The sequence below is a fragment of the Zingiber officinale genome, chromosome 3B, assembly GCF_018446385.1.
Source record: "Zingiber officinale cultivar Zhangliang chromosome 3B, Zo_v1.1, whole genome shotgun sequence".
Lineage (NCBI taxonomy): Eukaryota > Viridiplantae > Streptophyta > Magnoliopsida > Zingiberales > Zingiberaceae > Zingiber > Zingiber officinale.
In genome coordinates, this window is record NC_055991.1 from 109,250,707 (window position 1) to 109,278,385 (window position 27,679).

The following is a 27,679-nucleotide window of genomic DNA, read 5'->3' on the forward strand; positions in this document are numbered from 1 at the left end:
ACCATAAAAGAGTGTTTATTAGTGAAGGGTGCGTGAGTAGGTGTGGATCCTTGGACTAGTCACCTCTTGTGAGGTGAATACCAAGTAAACCATCCTTGTTAGCGTTGTGTGTTTTTGTTTCTTGTATTTCCGCTGCATATCCTTGAAGAAACAAGCAACGACGAGCACCTAGCACGCGACGAGCTATTCACCCCCCCTCTAGCTACTTTTCGGTTCCAACAATAGGAAATGAGTCAAGGCAGATGAGATGACGCGGAGTTACATTTGACTTTTATATCAAATGTGCTGCAACATCAGCATCAGACCATGCCTACTGGCCATGACATGATGTACAATCTCAAGGAACTCTTCGGACACTAGAATTAGGCTAACAGGCAAGACTGTATGATCTCTAGGTACTGGACTAAAAGCAGGAATGAAGAAGCTGAAAGGCAAGTGCTTCATTTACAAGTAGTCTGGACATTTGTAGGCGGACTGCCCTCGTAGGAAAAGAACAATATAGGTATATCTTATTCTCTAGTAGTTGGAACATGTTTAGTGGTGTTATCTACCGGTACCTAACGTGTAGATATAATAACCACTGATCATGTCTGCAAATCATTGCAGGGGTTCCAGGAAACCCGACAACTACACGAAGGAGAAATCACTGTTTACATGGGCAATACTACAGAAGTAGCAGTTGTTGTAGTGGGAGATGTTTATAGGAATAAAATATTGATTTTAAGAAATTATCTTTACGTACCAAGTTTTAGAAAGAACTTGATTTCAGTTTCTAAAAAATACAAGGATGGATATTCTGTCTATTTATAATAGCAAAGGTATTATCAAGATAAATAGGGAAGTTATCTGTTTTGGTACGTTCGTTGGCAATTTATATACTCTAAATCCAATAACTCCCATGATGCAACAAATGAAAATTAATAACACATCTTCTAAATCTAATAAGAGCAAGGAACCTTCGAAAATAAACCAAACATATCTTTGGCATCTAAGGCTTGGTCATATTAACTTGAGTAGGATTCAAAGGACTCTTGGGTTCATTAGTGTTGGAAAACTTTCCAACTTGTGAATCTTTCTTGGAAGGTAAAATGACCAAGAGACCTTTCAAGGCCAAGGGGTATAGAGCTAAAGATGTGTTGGAACTGATTTATTCTGATTTGTGTGGTCCTACGTACGTCTATCCAGGCAAGAGGTGGTTTCGAATATTTTGTCTCTTTTATAGATGACTATTCGAGATATGTGTACATTTACTTGATGCATCGCAAGTCTGAATACTTTGATAAGTTCAAAGAGTACAAGGCTGATGTGGAGAAACATCATGGTAAAAGTATCAAGACACTACGGTCTGATCGTGGTGACGAATACCTCTTTGGAGAGTTTAGGAATTACTTATCAGAGGTTGTGATTCAATCCCAATTGTCTGCACCTGGTACACCCCAACAGAATGGTGTGGCAGAACGAAGGAATATGACTCTTATGGAAATGGTTAGATCGATGATGAGTTATTTATGTTAGGATCCTACGTACTCGGCTAGAGAGGGGGGTGTGAATAGCCGCCCCAAATCGCTCGTTTCTTCCTACAATTCGTTAGCGCAACGGAAAAATAAACTAGAAACGAAAGGAAGAATATCAAACCTTAACACAGCGATGTACGAGGTTCGGAGATGATGCTCCTACTCCTCGGCGTGTCCGTAAGGTGGACGAACCCAATCAATCCGTCGGTGGATGAGTCCCCGGAAAACCGGCTAATAAAAGCACTCCTTCTGGGTGGAGAAACCTCGCCACAGAAACTTCTTGCAACAGCAAGAAAAGAGTACAAGGAAAACAAGAAATAAAGTACAATACAAATGTAAACTTTCTTGCCTTCTCTTCGACTGGAAGAAGCAGCCGCTTCCAAGCGCCTACAACAGCAGGTGACCCAGCCGGAAGCTCACGCGAAGCTTCAAAGCAGCTCAACAAAGCTCAACAACAAGCTTAGCAGCACCAAGAACAGGCAGAAGGAAGAAGAAGAAGAAGTAGCACCAAAGCCTTGATCTCCTTTTATAACCTGCGAACCTGCACAGCGAAGACAGAAGCCAGCGGAGAAGACGGAGCGACCCGTTGTGACTCAACGGTCGAATCGTGGACCGATCAGGCTCCACCCTGATCGGTCCAGAACCCTTCTGATCGGTCTGGGGACCGATCAGGCCCTGGGCTGATCGGTCCCTAGACCGATCAGATTGCTCCACAGAAAGTGCCCAACTTTCTGTTCGTTTCCTGATCGGTCTGTGGACCGATCAGGCCACAGCTGGATCGGTCCACAGACCGATCCCACCTCTCTCGGCTGCGTCTCTGATCGGTCGTGGAGACCGATCAGGCTTCATGCTGATCGGTCCCCAGACCGATCAGTAAGCTCACAGAACTGCGCTTTGCCTTCTGTTTGTTATCTGATCGGTCACCAGATCGATCAGATACACAAACGTATCGCTGGATCGGTCTGCAGACCGATCCAGAGCTTGGTTTTTGCCCAAACCAAGTCCCAAACCTTCCAAACCAATATCCGGTCAACCTTGACCTATTGGTACATCATGCTTAGCATCCGGTCACTCCCTTGACCTGCTAAGACTCTCCACCAAGTGTCCGGTCAATCCCTTTGACCCACTTGGACTTTCCTCTTCGTGCCAAGTATCCGGTCACTCCTATGACCTACTTGGACTTCCCATCACCAGATGTCCGATCACCCTTGATCCATCTGGATTTTCCCTTGCCCGGCTTCACTCACCAGGACTTTCACCTAGCTTCACTCACCAGGATTTCCACAATTGCCTGGCTTCACTCACCAGGACTTTCCAACTGCCTAACATCCCAGTTAGGACTTTCTCATTCACCTAGCTTCACTCACTAGGATTTTCACCTGGCTTCACTCACCAGGATTTTCCCGAATGCCTGGCTTCACTCACCAGGACTTTCACCTTCACCTAGCTTCACTCACTAGGATTTTCACCTGGATTCACTCACCAGGATTTCCCGACTGCCTGGCTTCACTCACCAAGACTTTCCACACTGCCTAACATCCCAGTTAGGACTTTTCCGTGCCAAGTCTCCATACTTGGACTTTTCCAGTGCCAAGTCTCCATACTTGGACTTTTCCCGTGCTAAGTCTCCATACTTGGACTTTTCGCGTGCCAAGCTCCCTGCTTGGACTTTTCTAGTGCCAAGCTCCCTGCTTGGACTTTTCCGTTGCCAAGTCTCCATACTTGGACTTTTTCCCGAATCAGGTCAACCAGGTCAACCTTGACCTAAGGTTGCACCAACAATCTCCCAAACATCTATTCTTGTCCCATATCAAGAATACAACTCTTCCACGAGTGTCAAACATCAACATGCAACTCAACTAGGTCAACCTTGACCTAAAGTTGCACCAACAATCTTCCTAAGTCAAACATCAAAATACAACTCGAGTCAGGTCAACTCGAGTCAGGTCAACCAGATCAACCTTGACCTAAGGTTGCACCAACAATCTCCCCCTTTTTGATGTTTGACAAAACCCATAATCAAGTTAGGTTAACCCGATAACCTAACTTAGGTTTTCCAACCATCTTCCAATGTCCAATGTTCTTTCCTTGAACATTCTCTGGACATTCTCCCCTTAGGTTAACCCGATAACCTAACTTGGGTTCTCCAATAATTCTCCCCCTTTTTGACACACATAAAAAAGAATTCCAATGTTCTTCCTCGAACATTCCTTGACATTCTTCCCCTAGCTTAGGTTAACCCGATAACCTAACTTGGGTTTCTCCAATAATTCTCCAATGAACACTCTCCCCTTTTTGACATACATCAAAACGAAAAAGGAGGGTATCAAGGTCAAGAGTTTCTCCCTAATGAAAGTCCCATACCTTTCATTGAAACTCTTAATTTCCCCCTTGATACTAAACTCAACAATCAACTTAGTGATAATCCCATATCACTAATCCTCAAAAGTCTTAAGGAGTAAAAACTCCCCCTAAAAGTCAATTCCCCCTTGATAATTAGGTAAAACTCCCCCTAAAGGTCAACTCCCCCTTGACCATTGCACCAACAATGTCTTTGTGAGTTCCAAACATTTAGAAATCCAAAAACACCATTTCCATAACTGAAATTTCAGACAACAGCTGAAAAATCAGAAATTCGGCACGCTCTGATCGGTCCCCAGACCGATCAGAAACCCCATGGATCGGTCCCCAGACCGATCAGGCCTTCACCAGACCGATCCATGCTTCACTGGATCGGTCCACAGACCGATCAGGACTTACCTGGATCGGTCCCCAGACCGATCCAGACTCTGATAGGCAGATTTCTGAAATTTCCTTCCCGAAATTCAGAAACTCCTAGAAAATTCCAGAAAATTCGAAAAAATTGTGAAATTTTGAGGATACATTCCTCATAACATATACTATCATGGAAAAATAGTTTTCTATGAAAATAACTTCCATTTTTCAATCTTGATACAAAGTTCAAAAACTTTGAAATCGTTCAAGTTTAACTCAACTTTGTATCACAATGTTCAATGATGAATGCTATCACTAGGAAAGCTTCATCAAGGTTTTTCAAATCAATTTTAAAATACTTTTAAAACCATTTGAATTTAGGACCATAATCTTAGGGCTAGATGTACATGACTTGTACACAAGCTTTCCCTATGATCCTTAATTTCTTGAATTAGGGTCATCTAGGTACAAGGACAATGCACCTTGATCCTAACTCATGATCCTAATATCTCACACACATATAAGGTGTATCAAACCACATTCAAGTCAATTTGATGTGAGATATGGATTAAGGTCAACTTAGGCTAAGTTCTCATGCATTTTCTAAACACCAATTTGATCTCAATATCAAATTATATGTTTGTCCTTAAATCAATTTCATTGATTATAATGCAAGAGGTGATGACATGGCATATAATGATATCATAAGTAAAAACATGTGCCAATGTCATGATGTCATGGCATAAAGTTTGAAAACTTAAATAAAGCATGACATATAAACTAGCCTAAGCATTATCATGACATTTCAAATGATAATAAACTAAATATGATGTCATGGCATGACATATGGCAACCAATCATGGCAAGTTAACACAAATAAAATACCTAAATTCCCTATCTAAGTATCCTTAGCCTTAGCTAACTTAAAATCTAACCCTAGATTGCCCATATATCCCTAAGAGAAAACCAAAATCCCAATTATGGTATATCTCTAGGTTTTCTTAAATTGTGCCAAATAAGATTAAAATCAATATTTTTCAAATATGGCACAATTTACTCTTCAACGAGTAAATAATAATTCTTTTTCATTTTCAAAGGTTATCAAAACCTTGAAAATGCTCCTTGAGTGTCAATTTCCTCAAAGTTGGGTTAACTACCCTTCTAATTGGAGTTGACACTCTCTAACCCATCTATGGGATAGAGAAGATGCTCCTAGGAACCCAATACCTATTTGAGCTCATTGGGTTCACTAAATATTCACTAGGGATAACTTCCCTAGCAACCCTCCTAATGACCCTCTTAGGCTTTAAAGCCTTGGTCATTTGGGACTCATCAAGATCAACTCTAGGGGTGACTCCCCTTGTGACCTTGGTGGTGGTCTTCCTAGCCCTAGGTTTTGTTCCATAATCGAATGGAACACTATGATAAGTGGGCTTGACCACTTGGGACTTAGGTTTGTGACCCAAACCTTTCTTGTCCTTGGACTTGGGTTTTTGACCCCTAGACCCTAGAGTCAAATCCTCAAGAGCCTTTTCTAGAGAGTCAAGTCTTGACCTCAAGACTTGATTTTCTTTCTCTAATACCTCAAGCTTTAATTTATCATTTTTCTTTGAGGTATTCCTAGGCATGTGTCTAGTTGATTTGGGATTTCTACCTAGATTCTCCTTAGCCTTAGATGAGTTAATTCTAGGGTTAACATTTCTAGAATTGTCCTTATCTAGGCTAACATGTTTAGCACCTAAGCATGTGTATCGATTTCTAATGTTATCATGCTTATCATTCTTGACAATAGCAATAAGGCTACTAGCATGCATCCTACTAGAATTGCAAGAATGTGCCTTAGAGATTACCTTAGGGTTTGCCCTAGCTCCCCCTATACATGTGCTCGATCTCTTGTCCTTGTGAGATTGCCTCCCCTCGGACATTGACTCCTATAGTGTCCCCTTCGCTTGCATTGGAAGCACACCACGTGCTCCTTGCCCTTGCGTATCGGGACTCCGGCTTCCTTGATCTTTGGCGCCGGTGGAGTCTTCCTAACCCTCTTTGGACACTTACTCTTGTAATGTCCAAATTCCCTACACTCAAAGCATAATATATGCAATTTATTTGAAATTGAAATGCTTGAGTTACCTAGGTTTGAGGGTGGATGAGAGCTCTCTTCTTCATCCCTTCCGGAGGTAGACGCTTCTTCTTCTTGTTCCGAACTTGAAGAAGAACTCTTCTCCTCTTCTTCTTTAGATGTTGAGTAGCCCTCAACTTCTAAATCCATTCCTCCATGAAATGAGCTCCTTGGCTCACTTGACTCCTCTTCATGACTTGAAGTGGAGTTCTCCTCATGGAGCTTTGCCAAGTTATTCCACAACTCCTTGGCATCGTTATATCCACCTATCCTACACAAAACATCATTAGGTAAAGAAAATTCAATGATTTTCGTTACCTCATCGTTGATGGTTGATTGGTGGATTTGCTCCTTCGTCCACCCCTTCTTCTTGAGAGGTTTTCCTTCTTCATCCTCCGGAGGAGTGAAACCTACTTGCACACACCTCCAATTCTCAAGATTAGTCATAAGAAAATATTTCATTCTTACCTTCCAAAACGCGAAGTCGTCGCGATCGTAGAAGGGTGGAATCGTGATGTCCTCTCCGAGTTGATCCATCTCTAGCTTGTGCTCCCTCGGGTGTTAATCCGGCGAAGAGCGACCTCGCTCTGATACCACTTGTTAGGATCCTACGTACTCGGCTAGAGAGGGGGGTGTGAATAGCCGCCCCAAATCGCTCGTTTCTTCCTACAATTCGTTAGCGCAGCGGAAAAATAAACTAGAAACGAAAGGAAGAATATCAAACCTTAACACAGCGATGTACGAGGTTCGGAGATGATGCTCCTACTCCTCGGCGTGTCCGTAAGGTGGACGAACCCAATCAATCCGTCGGTGGATGAGTCCCCGGAAAACCGGCTAATAAAAGCACTCCTTCTGGGTGGAGAAACCTCGCCACAGAAACTTCTTGCAACAGCAAGAAAAGAGTACAAGGAAAACAAGAAATAAAGTACAATACAAATGTAAACTTTCTTGCCTTCTCTTCGACTGGAAGAAGCAGCCGCTTCCAAGCGCCTACAACAGCAGGTGACCCAGCCGGAAGCTCACGCGAAGCTTCAAAGCAGCTCAACAAAGCTCAACAACAAGCTTAGCAGCACCAAGAACAGGCAGAAGGAAGAAGAAGAAGAAGAAGCAGCACCAAAGCCTTGATCTCCTTTTATAACCTGCGAACCTGCACAGCGAAGACAGAAGCCAGCGGAGAAGACGGAGCGACCCGTTGTGACTCAACGGTCGAATCGTGGACCGATCAGGCTCCACCCTGATCGGTCCAGAACCCTTCTGATCGGTCTGGGGACCGATCAGGCCCTGGGCTGATCGGTCCCTAGACCGATCAGATTGCTCCACAGAAAGTGCCCAACTTTCTGTTCGTTTAGCTGGATCGGTCCACAGACCGATCCCACCTCTCTCGGCTGCGTCTCTGATCGGTCGTGGAGACCGATCAGGCTTCATGCTGATCGGTCCCCAGACCGATCAGTAAGCTCACAGAACTGCGCTTTGCCTTCTGTTTGTTATCTGATCGGTCACCAGATCGATCAGATACACAAACGTATCGCTGGATCGGTCTGCAGACCGATCCAGAGCTTGGTTTTTGCCCAAACCAAGTCCCAAACCTTTCAAACCAATATCCGGTCAACCTTGACCTATTGGTACATCATGCTTAGCATCCGGTCACTCCCTTGACCTGCTAAGACTCCCCACCAAGTGTCCGGTCAATCCCTTTGACCCACTTAGACTTTCCTCTTCGTGCCAAGTATCCGGTCACTCCTATGACCTACTTGGACTTCCCATCACCAGATGTCCGATCACCCTTGATCCATCTGGATTTTCCCTTGCCCGGCTTCACTCACCAGGACTTTCACCTAGCTTCACTCACTAGGGTTTTCACCTGGCTTCACTCACCAGGATTTCCACAATTGCCTGGCTTCACTCACCAGGACTTTCCAACTGCCTAACATCCCAGTTAGGACTTTCTCATTCACCTAGCTTCACTCACTAGGATTTTCACCTGGCTTCACTCACCAGGATTTTCCCGAATGCCTGGCTTCACTCACCAGGACTTTCACCTTCACCTAGCTTCACTCACTAGGATTTTCACCTGGATTCACTCACCAGGATTTCCCGACTGCCTGGCTTCACTCACCAGGACTTTCCACACTGCCTAACATCCCAGTTAGGACTTTTCCGTGCCAAGTCTCCATACTTGGACTTTTCCAGTGCCAAGTCTCCATACTTGGACTTTTCGCGTGCCAAGCTCCCTGCTTGGACTTTTCTAGTGCCAAGCTCCCTGCTTAGACTTTTCCGTTGCCAAGTCTCCATACTTGGACTTTTTCCCGAATCAGGTCAACCAGGTCAACCTTGACCTAAGGTTGCACCAACAATCTCCCAAACATCTATTCTTGTCCCATATCAAGAATACAACTCTTCCACGAGTGTCAAACATCAACATGCAACTCAACTAGGTCAACCTTGACCTAAAGTTGCACCAACAATCTTCCTAAGTCAAACATCAAAATACAACTCGAGTCAGGTCAACTCGAGTCAGGTCAACCAGATCAACCTTGACCTAAGGTTGCACCAACAATTTAGAATTACCAAATTTGTTTTGGGGATATGCTCTGAAAATAGCAGTGTACATTCTAAATATAGTACCTTCTAAATCAGTATCCTTTACTCCCATGGAATTGTGGAATGAGCGTAAACCTAGTCTGAGTCATATTCGGATATCGGGTAGTCCAACACATGTACTGAAGGGAGATACTGACAAGTTGGAATCACGTACAGAAGTTTATCTGTTTGTAGGATATCCTAAGAGAACGAAAGGTGGTTTGTTTTATAATCCTAAAAATTAGAAGATCATTGTTAACACCAATGCTCGATTTTTAGAGGAAGATTATGTAATGAACCATAAGCCCATGAGTGAAATTGTTCTAGAAGAAATGTGAGAGGACATGCCTACTTTAGTACCAACAGTGCAAGATGAAATATCACAAGAAACTACAACATGTATCACAAATGATATACAACAGATAATGCCTCGTCGTAGTGGGAGGGTTGTTAGGCAACCTGAAAGATTCATGTTTTTGGGAGAGTCGTCGGACTTGATCCCTGGTGAACATGAACATGATCCTCGGACATATGACGAAGCACTCCAAGATAAAGATGCAGTATCTTGGCAAAGAGCGATGAATTCTGAAATAGAATCTATATATTCTAATAAGATCCGGGAGCTTGTAGAACTTGGTTTATTTATTTGTTATCTATTTATTTGTAGATCTTGGCAAAGAGCAAACTTGGTTTTTTCTTTCCTTCTCCCTTAGCCCCCCTTTTTTTTATTTTTCTTTTTATTTTATTTATTTATTTGTTCTCTTCATTCATGATGAAACAAGAGGGAATGGATCCCCTTAATTCCCCTCTTTAAGTCACGGCAAAAGAAGAAGAAGAGGGAGAGAAAAGAAGGAAGGCAAGTTGCCTTTCTCTTGCTCTTTTCTTGTTTTCTTTTGGCTAGCTTTTACTCTCACCCTTATCATGAGTTTCCCTCCTTTGCTATCAATATATTATTCCTATCCCAACTGGTTATTACCCATTAATCCTATCATTTACATCATGAGAGGTTCAAGGTTCAATCCTTGACCACTCCCTATTTTTATTTCTTTTTATTTATTTTTGGTTCAACATTCTACTAATATTTTTTTGAGGCAAGTTCATCATTCTCATATTTATCTTAAAAGCTTAGTGGGTGTTACAGTACCCCGTACCTCATAAAAAGTTCGTCCTCGAACTTTAAAATAACTCCGGGTACTTTTGTTTCATATCGTCCTCACGTTCCTAGGTGGCTTCTTCAAATCGTTGATTTCGCCATAGAACCTTTACTAAGGGTATTTCTTTGTTCCTTAACCTCTTGACTTCTCGGTCCAAGATCTGAATAGGTCTACTTTCGTAACTTAGGTCCTCTTGAACCTGTACCGACTGTGGTTCAATTACTTGATCTGTGCTGGGAGTACACTTCTTGAGCATCGATACATGGAACACATTGTGAATAGCTGCCATGTCTGGAGGTAGTTCTAGTCTGTATGCGACTTGGCCCACTCTTTCTAAAATCCGGTACGGTCCTACGTATCGTGGGCTTAACTTGCTCTTCTTTCCGAACCTCATTATCCCTTTCATGGGGGATACCTTAAAGAATACCAACTCTCCGATGTTGAATTCTAGCGGCCTGCGCCGTTTATCGGCATAATTCTTCTGCCGACTCTGAGCAGTTTCTATTCGTTGGCGGATCTTCTGTATAGCTCGGGTGGTGTCATCAATAAGTTCCGTTCGGAGCCCCATTTCCTTCTTTTCATACCAGACCACCAAAATTTCTTTTTCAGGTCCTGGTACATCTTAGTGGAGCCCGGGTGTATTACATAGGGTGTTGTATGAGCTTCTTCCAGTATTTTCCTTCGCAACTCTGGGTCCTCTGGAATGCATAATCGATCCCTGAGGTATAATATCCCGTTGTCCGCGATACGGAACCCGTCATTCTTTCCTTCCAAAGTCTCTTGTTTGATTCTCTGGAGGTCTTGGTCACTGGTTTGCTTTTCCAGTATACTCTCAAATAACGTCGGTGTTATGGTGAGGGTAGAAAGTCGCCCGGACATAGTTTCGACCCAAGGATACGAAACACGTCTCGGTTCCTCGATGGATTCCCATATTGGTTCGTTTCTAGCATTAAGTAAATCTTTAGCATATTGATTGAAATTAGGTAGCTGACCTGAGATGATGGCAGAGGCGTTCGCCACGTCATCCTGAGCGAGAGAGTAGACTCTGGCATTGGTCATAGTGGGAGGGGCCTCCAATCTTCCTTGGCTGATTGAAGTCCCTTCTATGGCAGTATGCATCTGGTGAAGCTGTGCAGGGGTACTCCTATTCTGGTTGTTCTGCGGAGGTAGTGCCTGAGACTGAGTAGGGCAATTTCTTGCCAAATGACCTTCCTTTCCGCAGTTGTAGCACTTTCGGGTGCTTAGGAGACATACTCCAGAATGTATCTTTCCACACGTGGCACACTGAGGGTACTTGGTTTGCTTATTGGCCGGACCACCTTTTGTGTTGTTCCACTGTTTCCTCTTTCCACTTGAGTTTCCTTTCCAGCCGGTTCTGGTATTGTGCGATTTTTGTCCTCCGGTCAGTGCTTGGTTCTTGCCCTCGTTCATTGCTTTCTGGTAGTGCTCGGTAATCAGGGCACTGCTGACTAGCTCTTCTGCAGTCTGCGGTCTATTAACTCCGCCGGCTACGTTCAGAGCTATCTCGGGTCGGAGCATCTTCAACATTAACCGGACCCTTTCTTTTTCGGTACGGATCAGTTCTGGGCACAGACGTGCTAGGTGGTTGAATTTCTTGATGGCTTCGTTAACTGACAGATCACCTTGCCGGAACTCAGTGAACTCGTCATAGTGCTTGTTGGTCACTTGCATATGGAAGAATTCTTCTAAGAACTCTGTCTCAAAATCTGTCCACTGCATCTGATTTATTTGTCTTTTCGCCTTTACTCGGTCCCACCACATCCGGGCATCTCCGGTAAGGCAGAACGACGCACATTTGACCTTCTCGTGTTCAGGCCAGTCCAGTAGTTCCATTATGCTCTCCATGGTCTTGAGCCAGGCTTGTGCATCCCATGGTTCGCAGTTTCCCGAGAATGCTTCCGGCTTAAGCCTTTGCCACTGAATCAGATAGGCCTCTTGTCGGACCATCGGAGTAGGGGTTGCCGGGGGTACTGGCGCCGCTGTAGGTATAACCGGTAGTGTATTCTGATTTGCCGGTGGGGTAACTGGGTTGCCTTGCTGACCCATTAAGGTAGTGATCAGCTGCTGTTGCTCTGTGATCTGATGCTGGAGGTCTGCGACTACCTGTGTCAGGTCTGGTGGAGTCACTGTCCCCTCGGTTCGGGCATTGCGTGTCCTAACCATGTTTATCTAAATAATGACAAATAGACTAGTATAAGTGGTTATCATTTTTTTTAGCCAATCTAACGTACTGTTTTGTTTCTATCTATTTGTTATGGTATTATTCCTAACCTACTAACATGTAATCCTAATCTACATTATAACTAAAAGCATAGAATAAAGCATCAAACATAAGCAAGCAGAACATGAAACTAAAGCATAAGCAACATAAGGAAAAATAAAGAATAGAGTGACAAACAATATAACAAAAGGAAATAAAGTATAAGCAATATAGCAAAGAAAATAAAGCATAGGCAATATAACAAGAAAGAAAAAATAAAGCATAAGTCATATAACATGAAACTAAGCATAAGCATATAAAAAGAAAATTAAGTATAAACATTCTTACTTGGAGCGGCAGGTCGGAGGCTTGATGTGTGTGTAGTGAGCTGGCAAAAACTTTGGCTCTGATACCAACCTGTAACACCCGCCCTCCCTACTAACCCTAAGGGACGGGGCTACGATACTCCATGTACAGATTTTTCTTTTTAAAACAACGGAAGACTTAAAATAATATTCTTAGTTTAATAAAAACTTTTCTTTTGTTTTTCTTTTCATCAAATCCGAACTACACTATCACGACATCAATAACATGATATCAAAATTAGTAGAAACATAACATCAAGTCACACATACGGTACTACAATTCATGATACCAAAGCATAGTTCTTTAAAAGTTTTTAAAGCAGGTTCTTATTTGGTTGCCTAGCCACTGCCACACACATCTCCTGCCTCTGCTCATTTAGCTCATCCAGCTTTTTCCTTTATCTGTGGTACAAGGAAAGTAAGCTATGAGCACTCATGGCTCAGTAAGTTCCTTTCCTACTCACTAAAACCGAAAATCATCACATGATCAAAGAAAGTCTCAACATAACATGATCTCAACTAGTCATGGCATAACATATCATACTCTTTAAGCATATCATGCAACATAACAAAATCATAACTAGTCATGACATATCATCTCTTAAAGCATAGCATGAAACATAACATAATCATATCTAATCATGGCATATCATAGTATCATCATAAGGTGGCATGGCATATCAAGCTCTTAAAGCATAGCATGAAACATAACATAATCATATCTAATCATGGCATATCATAAATCATAGCATCATCACAACATGATCATAAGGTATATGCAATATGATTTTGAAAACATGTATCCGAAAAACATGTGTATGTCTCATGATCTTTAAAACCATTTCTTCTTACATATATACTTGAACATAATATCAACATAATCAGGGCCCCGGCTTGTACCACACATAGATAAATCACGTAGATATGCGCGCTTCCTAAGTATATCCAAGGTAGCAAGTCTTGAATCATACTAGGAACTAGGTCCGGATCACACAGCCATAGACCTAGGGGCGTACTAAGGAGCCCATCCCTTTGTTTTTACTAGCCTGGATCACACAGCCAAAGGCCTAGGGGCTGATTAGGAGCCCACCCTTGGTACAAGCCTTACAAAGTAAAGTAGCATGTATAAAAATGCATCATTTAGTTACGTAGCATATCATAGAAGTATGCATCACTTAGGCATACATTATGTCATAAAAGTATGCATCACTTAGGCATACATCATATCATAAATAGTATGCATCACTTAGGCATACATCATGTCATAAAAAATATGCATCACTTAGGCATACATCATGTCATAAAAGCATGCATATTTTCACCACATAGCATATCATGAGAGCATGCATATTTTAGGCACATAGCATATCATCAAAGCATGCATATTTCTATCCACATAGCATATCATGAAAGCATGCATATTTTAAGCACATAGCATATCATCAAAGCATGCATATTTCTATCCACATAGCATATCATAAAAGCATGCATATTTTAAGCACATAGCATATCATCAAAGCATGCATATTTTAAGCACATAGCATATCATCAAAGCATGCATATTTCTAAGCACGTATCATATCATGGAAAGTATAAATCACAAGCATACATGTTTAAGCATAAGGGTGTATCATGTGATTATACTATCATAAGAAACATGGTAACATAGTTAGCTTGGGTTCTAAGCTTCCTAATCCCTTGGGTTCTTATCATGGCCGAACCCCCTTAGATCTCAATTTAGGTAAAAACAACCTCCAAGCATGTGGAACCTAAATTATCATCACATCAATTTCATAGGCATTATAAGCATGATTAACTTGGTTTCTAAGTTCTCCAAGTCCCTAAACTTCATGTGGCCGAACCCTATCAGGTGTGAAACAAGGTCCCAAATGTCATGAAAGCATGGAAACCTTAAACCATATTTATAGCATTTTTTTTTCCAAGTAACATAGTAAGCATATTTGAGCTAGTTCCTAAGTTCTTCAAGCCCTTAACATATGTCATGGCCGAAATTTAACCAGTATTCATTAGGGCTAAAAGCAAGCATACAAGCATGTGAACTTGAACTAACATCATGTATAAATTCATAATAAGGCATCATACAATGGGTATGGCCGAAACTTACCCTAGCCTCATTTTAGGTCATTAAACAACATATATCATGAGAACTTTGGCTTTCTACTTATCATATTTCATGTAGAGTGACATGAGCATATTTAATTTTTGTTCTAGGGTTTCTAGGGCATCTATCCCTTCATGGCCAAAACATACAATGGTCCATTTAGGTCATGGAAAAATTATACAAGCATGTGACACAATCAACATATTATCATATTTCCATAAGAAGCATTTTTAACACAATTGGTTTCAATTCTAAGGCCTCTAGGTCATTTAAACCCTACTTGGCCGAGACTCATCAGTGTTTAAATTTGCTTCAAATAGCCTAAAAGCATAGGAAGTCATACAAGTTTCATAGCATGTATAAAGACAAGCATAATAAACATACATGTGAATTGTGTCTTAGGCTTCCTAGGTTTCTTTCCTTTTTGTTTTATTTTTCCTCATGGCCGAAACCTACCAATCTCTAAACTAGGTTTTAAGTGGACTAAAGCATGGAAAACCTAAGTAAGTTTCATGGCAAAAATTACTAAGAACATCATATACAAATTTGGTTCATAAACAAGCTAGGACCCTTGTGATCTTGCATGTCATATATCATGTAACTAATTTCTCTATACCCTAATTAAGCATGAGAGCATTAAACAACTTTCATATCCTAATATCACAGAGGTCTTGAGCATGTTAAAATTTTGTTTAATCTTTTCTAAGCTATCCATCTTATCATGGCCGAAAATCTTAATGAAGAGTTCATAAATTTCTAGCAATATTCGACATGCAATTCTTTAAGAGAACTCTATATTCTATCATATAAACATGGTTACCTAAATTTAAAAGTTTTCCTAACCCTAAGCTCTTTTCTTGGCCGAAACATATGAGTGGATTTCTTTTGGTTCCAAGTAACTTTCAAGCAAGAAAAACCAATAAAAGACCCTTAGTAATTCATGGAGGGAATCTTGTACTAGTTTGGTTAAATAATGATTTCCCTAACCTCTTTAAAATATTTTTGGCCGAAATTCTAGGGTTAGGTACTCCTCTGACCAAACATCATATAGGTATAAAAACATGAAGGAAAACCTTCCTACATAGCATAGAAAAATATCATGAAATGAGGACTTGTTTAAACCTTCCTAGATTTGAAAACTCTTCTTTGGCCGAATTTTTCTTAAATTCTATTCTAGGTTTTCTAATCCTCATAAAATCTGAAAAGTACATAAAACGCCTTGTACCACAGGTGAGGAGAAGCTTACATCCTTTTCGCTTGTGGTTCTAAAGTGTGGTGATGGAAGAAGAGGTCTCTTCTTCTTGTTCTCCTCCTTTGATTTCCCTTGGTAGCCTTCCTTGTATTCTAGGAGGAGCCTTGTTTTTGGGGGCCAAAAATGGAGGAGAGGGGGCTGAGGTTCTCGGTGATGGAGAGGAGAGAATGAGAGAAATGAGAGAAAAATAAAATCTTCTCTTTACATACTCTCTTTTATGTTAAGGGGGAAGAGGTAGCAAACTTAGTTTTTGCTTTCCTTCTCCCTTAGCCCTTTTTTTTTATTTTTCTTTTTATTTTATTTATTTATTTGTTATCTTCATTCATGATGAAACAAGGGGGAATGGATCCCCTTAATTCCCCTCTTTAAGTCACGGCAAAAGAAGAAGAAGAGGGAGAGAAAAGAAGGAAGGCAAGTTGCCTTTCTCTTGCTCTTTTCTTGTTTTCTTTTGGCTAGCTTTTACTCTCACCCTTATCATGAGTTTCCCTCCTTTGCTATCAATATATTATTCCTATCCCAACTGGTTATTACCCATTAATCCTATCATTTACATCATGAGAGGTTCAAGGTTCAATCCTTGACCACTCCCTATTTTTATTTCTTTTTATTTATTTTTGGTTCAACATTCTACTAATATTTTTTTGAGGCAAGTTCATCATTCTCATATTTATCTTAAAAGCTTAGTGGGTGTTACAGCTACAACCTTCTCTTCATCCACCACCCATCTCATTTCTTTTCCTTCCTTGCCACCTTTTATTGCTAAGGCTATGGTCTCGGATCCTCCTCCTTGGGGGCAACTTTTGCCGGTCAAGGTGAGATCTATATATGAGTTTATCAGGATTTTTGCTTCGGCTACCTCAGGGGTTCAAGGGATCTTCTTAAGAGAGGAAGCTTCACAGTTCAGATTTTTCATCCAAAGATACGGATGCTCTGAAGGACTCAAGGGACTTCAGAGAGATCTTTGCTACTCATAGAAGGGCAGCCAAATGACCCAGGAGTGCTGTGTGAAGGGCATAGCACATGTTACCCTTGGGCTATACTTGGTTGCTTCACTGGCCGAGCTCTAGGGTTTGAGAGGGGAAGTGGTTTTTACATTTACTTTTCCATTATGGAATGAATAAATGTTTCCCTGTCTTGTCACCCTTGAGCTTTTCTGTTTTTGTTGCTTTCTTCGTCCCAGGCAAAATATTGTCATTTATTTGCCTTGACAAGCCTGGGCAAAGTAAACTATTTCCCTCTCTGCTCCATGGTAAGTTTGACTCCAGTGGGACTGAAATTTTCTAGGCGTTTCAGGAGCTTATGTTTGTAAACTTTGTTATCTATCTGAGGCTTACTGTTCTGAGGAAGGATGTAATGTTATGTACTTGATCAGATTCTAAGTGTAACAACAGACTTTTGTATTAAGTCAGATGATTGTATGGAATCCTTCTGTAATTTACAAGAATAAATGTAATGTTGTATTCTACATATGTATCATTTATCATGACCGAGGCTGTCTTAACTATTGGCATACTTCTATATCACGACTAATATTATAATTAAAATCATATCGGCTAACATAACATTATTTTGATCAATATGAGTTTGTATTTCATAAGAACGTTAATTCAAAATCTGTCATTCGCCTAAATCTTCATCCTTAAATGTTTTTGTCCTTAGCTTGGACTTTAATCAATAAAATCAGACTTTTCGCTTTTTCATGTCCAGTTAATCACGCCTTCTTTCGAAACTTCCTAGCTGGTGATTGGTTATCCTTCAGGTGAGAGAATGTTAGAAACATACCCCGAGACGCTACCAAACCCCGCGTGATCTGTCCTATCACATCCGATATAAATGTTTTTATGATGATATGACACATACTTTATCTGACCGCCACGTCACGTGGGCCTTTTGTCTTTCTATTGCGATCCTAGGCATCTGCTGCAATAAAAGTGTTTTGATCTGACGACAGTTCTGTGCTTTTCAAACCCTAAACCCTTTGTCTCCTTTTAAACCTTATCCTTCCTTTTTTCTTCTCTAGAGTTCTTTTCTTGTTGCTGCCTTCAATCATATCCTGGGCTCATCGTTTCTCGACGATCTCTTTTCTTGTCTTCAGTAAGTAACCTGTTGCTTCACTAGCTTATACTTTTGTTCATGGCTACGGAAACAATTGCTCCTTGGTATGTCCATATGTCTTCTACCTTTGATAAGAATGCTAGATTATCCATCCGTCGTCAATATGAAATTCCTAGGGAATATAGAATCATACTCCCAACACCGAATGATCGACCTCATCATCCCCCTGATAACTGCGTGACTTTTTTCAGGGACCAGTTGATAGGGGGCTTAAGGTTCCCCATTCCTCCTTTCTTGATTGAGATAAGTCGGTATTTTGATATTCCTTTGCAGCAGTTCGCCCCTAATACATTTCGTTATCTATGTGGTACTTACATGTCGTTTCGTCTACGGGATATTCCTCCTACTCCTCAAAATTTCTTCATGTTTTCCTATCCCAAGTGCTCGGAGCCTGGTGTCTTCTTATTCCAGTCGCGAACTAAAATGATCCTTTTTGGAGATATGCCGTCGTCTCTCAAAGCCTGGAAATCTCGTTTTTTCTTTTTAAAGTTTCCGGGACCTATTCCTTGGTCTTATGCTTGGAAATCTTTCTTGCCTCCCTTGCTCGACGTTAGAGAGTTTCACCTTCTTCCCTCTTTTCCTATTTATTGTGAGAAGTTATTAGGTCACCGACTCTCGATCCCGAAATGGTTGAAGGTCGAGCTTCTATACCTATTTGGTTTAAGCCCCGTCAAACCTGATACCCACATTTCCTTAGGTAACATCTTGTTCCTTTCTTCTTGCTTTTAACTGCCTAAACTATTTTTCTTTTCTATACAGTGGAAAGCTTTTATGATGCCTTGATTGACGAAGAAATACGCGTGGAAGAGGACCTGCTTCGTGCCAAGGAAGCCGAGTTTTTGGCCGCTATCACCCCTCCACCCTCAATTGAAGAGCCGACTTCTTTAGCCGAAGTACCCAGTTCTTCAGGGGTTTGTGAGGTTCCTGAAGGTCCTCCTGGGGATCCTGCTGCAGAGATCCGTCCCAATCCTATACCCACTGTTACCTCTCCAGTGGTTGCTGCTGTCTCCTCATCTACCTCTCTTCCTTTCATTGAGCTCATGTCTCCTGGTAGTTCTGGTAAATTGATAGCTGAAATTTCCACGGGCAAGCGTCCAGGACGCAAACTAACTAGGGCTCCTCCCTCAAAAAGGAGGCTCATTCTTCCTGCTGAGGAGTTGATTTCAGAAGGCTTTGCTTCGGCTGGCCTTCCTTCTGATGAACCGACGCTGGCAGAGCTTTATCCTTCTCTTAACTTTCCTGCTTCGCCTTTCTCCAGTGCCAGCGCCTCTGGGGATGTTTCTTTTACTTTTCCTCTATCTATACCAACTTCTGGGTCTTTACCTTCCTCGCCTTCTTCTTACTCAATCTTTGCTCCCCCCTCTATTCCTACTTCTTCCTTCTCGGCCGATTCCTCTGCCATTCATGTTCTCCCCATATTATTATGGGGGTTCTTTTGCCAACTCTTGGGATGAAGTTCGTCCCCTTTTTGAAGAGCTCTCTATTCCTGAGGCAATTGATTGCTTCTCTCACAAGGAGAATCAGGTATGCTTATTAACGCTTATTTTCTATTTTTCAACTATTATCTTATGACTTTTCATTATATTCCCAGCGATGGATAGAAAATATGGGTTTCTCTCGACTACTACACAACTTATACACTGAGAATAAGAGGTTAAGATCGGAGAATGATAAGCTAAAGCAAGAGGTTGTTGAATTATCTTCTACCGTGTTTTCTGCTGCCGCCAAGGAACAATTCGAAGTACAAATTAAAAGTCTTCAGGCAAAATTTAAATCGGTTGCGGACCTCAACCAAGAATTGACTTCCAAACTTGGCGAGTTGAAGGATAATTATGAAGCAGAATTGACTGAGAAGCTCAAAGCCTTGCAACTGAAAGAGGATGAGGTAGCCTCTCTGACCGCCTCCCTTGATTCGGCTAAAGCCGAGGCTTCTGCCAAAGAAGATGAATTAAAGACCTCTCAAATGACGTTGGTAATCTACAAAGGGAACGAGGATGTTCGTTACAAGGAACGAGCCACGGCCATGATTGAGTCTCCCGAGTTCAATAGATCGATCGTGAGATCCATTCTATCTGCTTTTACTGCAGGAGCTCAAGGGGCAATTCAGTAATTAAGAGAAGAGAGTTATTTATCTCGTGACCCTCCTCCTAATTTCTTAAATAGGCGCAAACTAATTGAGAACAAACCTCCTGATATGTACCCTAGGCTGACTCTAACTTAGATTCAAGTTATTGAGATTCTGTACTGATAAGCTCGTGTGACTTTGATTACCCCCTTTGGGTTGTGAATCTTGCTCTTTCTCAGGATAACTATCTGTTTTCTGTAAATGTATTTAATGTTATTTGATTTACCATAACGTGACATTTCCCTACAGGTCGTTTCTTAATGATCGATCGGTATATATTGAGATTGATAAATATCGCCCGATATTTTATAGCTTAGTTATGTCTCACCCGATTGAACATATTTCTATCATGGTATTCCTAATATTGGTCGATCTTTTCTGATTGATCGGCTTGCCCTCACTAGCTATCTATTCTGTCTGAATGTGTTCAATGGTGCTGGGTTTGTCATCATACCATCTTTCCTAACAGCTCGTCTCTTAATGACTGGTCGATATATATATTAGGATCAATAAATATCGCCCGATATTTCATAGTTTAGTCATATCTCGCCTGATTTAACACAGCTTTATTATGCTATTCTTAATATTGGTCAATTTATTTTACTCGGCCGGTGTCCCCTTGTGTCTTCATATGTCTTTTTCCACATAGTAATTGGTTCTCACGGGGTTTTATTATAGCGTATATTATTCGCCTTATTATAATAAGTCTTTGGTCAATATATTTTGAGTGATCTTTATCTCGGCCGATTTATCAAAACCGTCCGGTTTTTATCTATGGATCTCGTCTATTAACTACTATCTGACGTTCAACTTCCATTTTATTATACCCACGCCTTAAACTTATAGTTACTGTACTAATTCCCATCTGTCCTTGTCAGGGTTTCCTAAGAATATTTCTAAGAAAACTCACACCTTTTCCGAGGTAGCTTTTTTAACTTTACTTCTTTCTCTTGATTTCATTTTTTAATATTATTACCTATTTATGATGATTGATACTTCGAGCACCTTTTACTCTCCTTTTTCCCTTTTGCCGTTTCAGCTTAGGGGTTTTAGCACAAGGCAAAAAAGAGAGATAAGGGTTTACAAAGTTTTCTCCTGTTTTTCTTCATCTTTCGTCTTCTTTCTTGATTCCTTCTTCTATGATTGCTTCTCCCTATGGCGGTTTCTTCTCCTGCGTGGTTTCTCTCATGCTCTTCCGACCTCACAGATACAGAAGAAGTGGACTTACAGGCAACTTATGGTTTTCCTTCCTATATCATCCGTCCCGCTCCTCATGAGGGTCCACATCTTCCCCCATTAGGATGTATCTCTGTCTTCAGGGACCAAGTCTTACAAGGTTTTAGATTTCCCCTTCATCCTTTTTTCTGCAATGTCAGCCGTTATTTTGATATCCCGCTTAACCAGTTTGTCCCTCAATCTTTTTCTATTCTAATGGGTTTCATTGGGGTATCAAGACTGTTGGATTTCCCCTTGTCTCCCCGTCTTTTTCATCACTTCTTCATTCCTCGCCGAGTAGATGTTGGCGTTTTCAAGTTCCAGTCTCGTCCCAAGGCCATTCTGTTTAACCGTATTCCTCCTCAAGGTGAATGGTATCATAAATTTTTCTACATGCGTCTCCCTTCTCTCCCTCCGTTTCCTATTCAATGGATACATGATTTACCTCCGCTTCCTGACACCCATGATCTTCTTAATGATCCGTCTGTTGCTTCTGCTCTACCCAAACTGCGAGGAACAAAATTCAGTTTGCCATATCTAATCGAAGAGGGCTTGATGTTTCCCTTCGGGATAGGCAACATCGACACTCCTTTGGATAGTTCCTTTGGTGAGTATAATTATTTCACTTCGCCTTTACTGATTAGCATATCTCTTTGATGATGGTGTTTATCCTCTGTATTTCAGCTGATGCTCTTCTTCCAACTTTTATGTATAAGAATTCCGCTATGACTAAATCTTTTGTCAATAATCTTGGAGAAAAATGGTTATTTGCTCGCCGATCCAATCCTAGTCCCTCTACTTTGGGCTTGCTTTCCGAAGAAGAACGACGGGCAGAGGGTGTTGCACTCATGGAAGAGGAGGAAGAAGAGCCTTTTGTTACCTTAGTTAAAAAGCCAAACCTCACTAAGGACTCTCCCTTCGGTGATTTCTTTGGCACTTTTGTGCAAGCTCCTCTTGTCCCGGCGCCTATTTCTTTTGAGAGAGGTAAGGCACCGATAACTCCCACCCATATTATCTCTAATCCTGCTCTTAGGATGATGAGGCCCGGTCTACTTATCCCTGCTTCTTCTATTATTTCAGCTCCTCCTGCTCCTGCTTCTGAGATGGCCGTTATCCCTCCTGTATCTTCTGCATCCTTGGCATTGGCTTTGCCTCCTTCAGCCTCTCAGCCTCGAGCAAAACGGACGCCTTGCCGGAGATCCTCTCCAAGTGTCGGTCTTCCAGCCGTTAGTGTTCCCCCAACTACTACAGCCCCTCCTACACTGTTATCTTCTATTCCATCTGGTTCTTTCCCCGTTCCTCTTGTTCCTACTATTCCTTTCCCTTCTATTGCATCTTCTTCTTCTACGCCTCCTTCTTCTTCCCTTCCTCGTCCTTTATTTAAACTGGCCGCAGGCTTACCTTCTCAATTGGGACAGCCTTCTAGTCCCCCTAACTATGGCACTTTGCAACTACAAGGTTTATTGGCCGAATCTTGGATGCAGGGTTATGAGCAACTAAGAGGCCTTAGTCTCTCACATCGAGCTGATCGCCATAGTCGTCAGGCAGTAGCTGTAAGTATTCCTAGTTATATGTTATCAACTTTATATCTTCATCTTTAACTTACATTATCCTTTTGTTTAGTTTCTTGCCACAAGTCTACATATCGATCAACTACTTATAGCTAAGGATCATGAAAACAATAAGTTGAAAGCTCAATTGGAGACATTGAAGGCTGCTTCACCTTCTTCTAACAACGATATGGCTCATTTGCAAGAGAAGGTGGCCTTGCAAAATCAACAATTGGGAACCTTGAAACAAGAATTGGAGGAATGTCAACAAATGTTGAAAGACAAAGAGCTTGCTAGAAGGACGTTAGAATTACAAGTGGATAGGTTACACTCTGGTCTTCGACTAGAGATTGCTTTGAAAGAGAAAGCTCTCTCAGATACTTCTTAAAAAAGTCTTATTTTAGTGAAAGTAGAGAAGCTCCACAATGCCTGTCTTTCTGATCAAGCTCAGGACTTAGCCTCTCATGATTTCATTCTCCTACAGGAACAAGATCAGAGAAAAGCTCAAGAGGTTGAATTATCACTGCTTCAGAAGGAATTGAAGCAGCTTAAATCAGAGAAAGATGCCTTACAAGATCAGAACGCGAGACTACAAACTGATTTTCAAAATTACAAGGACCAAGAGAAGAGCCGATGGGAAGAATGGCGTCAGACTTATTTGAAGTCTTCAGCCTTTGCTCGGGAGTTCGTTCGTAGGATAGTAGGTGCTCTAAACCATTCTGTATCGGGAGTTCTTCAACAATTAAGAGAGGGTGATTACCTACCCAAAGAACCTCCCATTTCTTTCATAAATCGTCGCAGGCTTAACGAAGAACTGCCCGCGGATTTAAAAGGCCCTTTTCTGAATGTTTAAAGAGATCATTTATAAAAGACTGGTACTATAGGAACTGCTAATGAAAAAAAAAAGTGTGGTTAAAGCTGTGTAACTAAGTACTTGCAGTATATAAGAAAATTTTGATACTTACTTGCTTCTTTATCATGCTGTTTTGAGAATACCCCTTCTGAAATACTTTTGAGTATTGAGTATAAACTTTATTCGAGAATTCCCGGCTCATCTCTGGAAGTTAATCTTTGTCCTGATGAATTCTTCTGCAGACAACATCCGATATACTTCATAATTCCAAAAGAATGCATAATTTCAATTAATCTATAGGTAAAGAGCTGTGTAAAATTCCTGAGTTCCGAGCTGAACATATTATTCCAGGCAAATTTTAAATAAAGACTTCCAAATGGATAGGCCTCCAAATGAATAATGTATCATATGTATAGCATCCCTTTTGAATTCCAGCCTCATGTCCGCATAATCTCGGTTGATTAGGTCTTGAAATTATAGGATCTCTTACTGGTGATTTGTGATGGTTTAGAAGACCCGTTCAAGTTACTTCACAGAATTTCCCGATCATTTTTTGCTTCTGGTATGGGTTATAGTCTCTGGTTCCTCCTATGAAGACCCGACCGAGTTACTTCATAGGATTTCCCGATCGACTTTTGCTTTTGAGATGATTTATAGTTTCCGGTTCCTCCTATGAAGATCCGACCGAGTTACTTCATAGAATTTCTCGATCGACTTTTGCTTCTGGGATGATTTAGAGTCTCCGGTTTCTCCTATGAAGACCCGACCGAGTTACTTCATAGAATTTCCCGATCGACTTTTGCTTCTGATATGGTTTATAGTCTCTGGTTCCTCCTATGAAGACCCGACCGAGTTACTTCATAGGATTTCCCGATCGACTTTTGCTTCTGATATGATTTATAGTCTCCGGTTCCTCCTATGAAGACCCGACCGAGTTACCTCATAGGATTTCCCGATCGACTTTTGCTTCTGAGATGGTTTAGAGTCTCCGGTTCCTCCTATGAAGACCCGACTGAGTTACTTCATAGAATTTCCCGATCGACTTTTGCTTCTGATATGGTTTATAGTCACCGGTTCCTCCTATGAAGACCCGACCGAGTTACTTCATAGGATTTCCCGATCGACTTTTGCTTCTGAGATGGTTTATAGTCTCCGGTTCCTCCTATGAAGACCCGACCGAGTTACTTCATAGGATTTCCCGATCGACTTTTTCTTCTGATATGGTTTATAGTCTCCGGTTCCTCCTATGAAGACCCGACCGAGTTACTTCATAGGATTTCCCGATCGACTTTTGCTTCTGATATGGTTTATAGTCTCCGGTTCCTCCAATGAAGACCCGACCGAGTTACCTCATAGGATTTCCCGATCGACTTTGCTTCTGAGATGGTTTAGAGTCTCCGGTTCCTCCTATAAAGACCCGACCGAGTTACTTCATAGAATTTCCCGATCGACTTTTGCTTCTGATATGGTTTATAGTCTCCGGTTCCTCCTATGAAGACCCGACCGAGTTACTTCATAGGATTTCCCGATCGACTTTTGCTTATGAGATGGTTTAGAATCTCCGGTTCCTCCTATTGACAGTTTTTAAGGTTTCTTGACTTTGAGGGGAGCTAAATAGGCCTTTTAGGATTTCCTTCTATTGATTGCTCGAAATAGAAAATGAAGGTTCTCTGGATATTTATCAATCTATGTGAACCATACTTATTTTCAGTGATGATACTTGTCTTGCCTGGCTTTCATTAAAAGAAATAGGGTACATAAACTGTAGGTATACTTGTCCTCAGTTCACTAGGGACTTCAAATAATTGTTAACACTTTATTAAATAGTATGATCTAGTCAGGTTCGATAAGGCTGTAAATGATTAGCGCTCCAGGGGCGTTCCAAAATTCTCCCTTCAACATCCTGAAGATAATATGAGCCTGATGCGAGCTTTTCTATCACTTTATAAGGTCCTCCCCATTGTGGCGCCAGCTTACTGACATCTCCAACAGGTTTAATTCGTTTCCATACCAAATCCCCTACTTGGAAAAATCTGGGGATCACTCTTTTGTTATAGTTTTGCCTCATCCGTTGTCGATATGATACAAGACGGGTAGCAACTTTATCTCTTATTTCCTCTATCAAATCTAGCTCCATAAGTCGTCGACCTCCATTGTCCTCATCATATAATCGCCGTCTATCAGACTCTACCCCCACCTCAATGGGAATTATTGCTTCTCCTCCATAAACTAACTGAAAAGGCGTGATTCCTGTAGCTTCCCGGGGTGTAGTGCGATAAGCCCAAAGAACACTGGGTAATTCATCTACCCAGCTACCTCCAACATGATCCAATTTGATTTTTAGACCTCTAATAATCTCCCTATTAGTTACCTCTGCTTGGCCATTGCTTTGTGGGTAAGCTACAGAAGTGAAGGCCTGAATAATGTCGTAACTGTTGCACCAATCTAAAATCCTATCCCCTTGGAATTGCCTTCCATTATCAGAGACCAATTTATGAGGAATGACAAATCTGCAGATTATATTTTTCCATAAAAATTTAATAACCGCATCTTCAGTAATTCGAGCAAGTGGTTCTGCCTCCACCCATTTAGAAAAATAATCCACCGCTACCAATAAGAATTTTCTCTGTGCAGCTGCCATAGGAAACAGACCTACTATGTCCATGCCCTACTGATCAAAGGGACATGCAACTATAGAGGTTCTTAATAACTGTGTAGGATGATGTGAGATATTTTGATGTTTTTGACAAGAAACACAAGTTCTTACCAGCTTGTTAGCATCTTCATGTAAAGTGGGCCAAAAATATCCTGCTAACAGAATTTTACGAGCCAAAGATCTTCCCCCTATATGACTACCACACGAACCTTGATGAACTTCTCGTAAAATAAACTGTATATCTTCTGTGCTAATACACTTAAGCAAAGGTCTGGAAAAAGCCCTTTATATAACTGTTCTCCCACCATAGTGTATTGAGCGGTCCTCTTCTTAAATACTCTTGCCTGTTCCATATCACTAGGAAGAATACCTTGCTGCAAGTATAATATGATCTGAGCCCTCCAATCGCTTTGAATCTCTGCTTTAGCATGTCTTTCAATACAAGATACCAACAGAGTTTGTTCTATGGGCCTATCTAAATTCCATGGTACTATAGCAGAAGCCAATTTAGCCAGTTCATCTGCTACTTGATTTTCAGATCTAGGAACCTTTTGTATATTTACTTCTTGAAACTGGGACTTCAACTTATCAAACGCTTCAGCATACAGCTTAAGCCTATCATTATTGATTTCAAAATTACCTGATAGTTGTTGAGCTGCTAATTGAGAATCGGAATAGATAAGAACTCGAGCTGCCCCTATATGCCGAGCAGCTTGCAAGCCGGCTATTAAGGCTTCATATTCTGCTTCGTTGTTGGTAGCTCTGTAATTCAACCTGATGGAGAGTTGCAGCCTGTCTTCCCTTGGAGATATAAGAAGAACACCAATTCCGCTACCTTGTCTAGTTGAAGAACCATCTACATAAACCTTCCAGGTGTTTTCTTCCTCGGGGCCTTGAACTTCTATGATGAAGTCTGCTAGAGCTTGTGCCTTGATGGCCGAGCGAGGTTGATATTGGATGTCATATTCCCCAAGTTCAGTTGTCCATTTGATCAGCCGTCCTGATGCCTCTGGGTTGAGTAGCACTCGCCCAAGAGTGCTGTTAGTTAATACAATAATCTCATGTGCTAAGAAATATGGGCGTAACCTCCGAGCGGTCAATGCTAGGGCGTAAGCTAATTTTT